The sequence below is a fragment of the Lissotriton vulgaris genome, unplaced genomic scaffold (assembly GCF_964263255.1).
Source record: "Lissotriton vulgaris unplaced genomic scaffold, aLisVul1.2 SCAFFOLD_1792, whole genome shotgun sequence".
Taxonomy (NCBI): domain Eukaryota; kingdom Metazoa; phylum Chordata; class Amphibia; order Caudata; family Salamandridae; genus Lissotriton; species Lissotriton vulgaris.
The window spans coordinates 470,397-472,543 of record NW_028252203.1 but is presented as its reverse complement, the minus strand read 5'-3'; positions in this window follow the sequence as shown (position 1 = coordinate 472,543).

Genomic DNA, 2,147 nt, shown 5'->3' with positions numbered 1-2,147 from the left:
GTAGTAAGAGCTAGTACCTTTTCCCAATAACCAAAAACCTGCTTGCATTGACATGCCAGATGTATAAAACCAGCCCCCCCAACCCACATCGTTTACACTCATCATTCGCCCTGAGGCCTATCCCCCATAGCCTGTGAGAGGTGTGGTATGTTTGGTGAATAAATTTGAGGTGAATGATACGGAGGTTACTATTGGATGTTAAGCGCCCCGTTGTCGAGCATATTTTCAACCATTCCTACTCTGTGACGGAAGGATCTATCATATTGTTCCAACGTGTCCGACTAGCGGCAGTGTTGTGTGGAGTGTCCTTCTGTATGGCCCTATACAACTTTTTGACTAGTTTCTTTCTCGTTGGGGTCGTGAGTATCAATTGTAAGGCCGACAGTGTCCTTGGTTCATCCGGGAAACAAGGGTAATGCTCCTTTATCGCTTGTTGCTGTCGATAGCAGGTGAATTAAAATAGTAGTGTAGGGTTGCGGATGTAAGATAAATCCTCCCCTGTAAGGTATGTACCCTCTGGAAACAAATCACTCATGTGTGCGATGCCCGCCTCACGAAGCGCCAAGACAGAACCCCGATCTTGGGCTACCGACAGTGCGGCATGTCCCTCTAGGGGCATTGCCGGTGCATACATGGGAAGTGTTTGCGTTCAACGGCCAATCGCCTGCCAGGCCGCCACCGTTACATCGAGTGTATTAATTTCCGCCCTGGGAGTGTGCCTATGTATATGCATGTATTTACAACAAGGGGTGGTGAGGGACAGAGTCTCTGAATAAAGCAGAAAACTCTCACCCAGTCAAGAGATCAGGGCTAGATCCAACACCGTTTTTTAGCTCACTGCACCATCCCAGTTTCAGAACCTGGCTGTATGCAAATTAGTCTGTTCCTGTCCCAGTGCATGATGGGAACAGGGCAAACCAAACTACAAAAGCCAATTCTTACACTGGGAAGGAAACAAGCTCCCGGGGACCGGTTTCTGGCATTACAGCCGTCTTCGGCCCGGTTTGCTTGAATCCTGATGGTGCAATGAGCAAGGGACTCATGTCTGAGTATACCCTTCCACGCTTAGGGTGGACAAAAATATTTACAACAAGGGGTGGTGAGGGACAGAGTCTCTGAATAAAGCAGAAAACTGTCACCCAGTCAAGAGATCAGGGCTAGATCCAACACCGTTTTTTAGCTCACTGCACTATCCCAGTTTCAGAACCTGGCTGTATGCAAATTAGTCTGTTCCTGTCCCAGTGCATGATGGGAACAGGGCAAACCAAACTACAAAAGCCAATTCTTACACTGGGAAGGAAACAAGCTCCCGGGGACCGGTTTCTGGCATTACAGCCGTCTTCGGCCCGGTTTGCTTGAATCCTGCTGGTGCAATGAGCAAGGGACTCATGTCTGAGTATACCCTTCCACGCTTAGGGTGGACAAAAATATTTACAACAAGGGGTGGTGAGGGACAGAGTCTCTGAATAAAGCAGAAAACTCTCACCCAGTCAAGAGATCAGGGCTAGATCCAACACCGTTTTTTAGCTCACTGCACCATCCCAGTTTCAGAACCTGGCTGTATGCAAATTAGTCTGTTCCTGTCCCAGTGCATGATGGGAACAGGGCAAACCAAACTACAAAAGCCAATTGTATATGCATGATGATACCCCGCAACGGGACAGGGCGGGCGTCTCCCTCCTCCACCGCAACATGTGGGATGTAGTCGTGCGGCCTATACCAATAATAGGCATATAGGCCTTGACAGCATAGATAGTATACATAAAAGTCCGGTGCATTAAACCCACCTCTCTCATGTGTTAGCGACAGTGTGCACCAGCTTATCCTTGGTTGCTTGGTACCCCAGACAAGTCGCAACAGCTGAGTTTCAATATTTAAAAAAAAATGCTTAGTCAACGGAACCGGTACATTACCGAACAAGTATAAAAATGTGGGTAACACTACCATCTTTATAATTGAAGTCCGGTCCGCCAGCGACAGTGGGAGACAGATCCATCTGTCAATCTGTGCGACTAGCGCAGCATATGCTGAACCATAATTTTCAGTGATAGCCGTTCCAGGGTCCCTATGAATCCATACTCCTGGTGGTAGCGGCGCTCCTTGGCAATGCGCGCCTCCCGAGTTCCGCTGTTGCATGCAGCCTGATA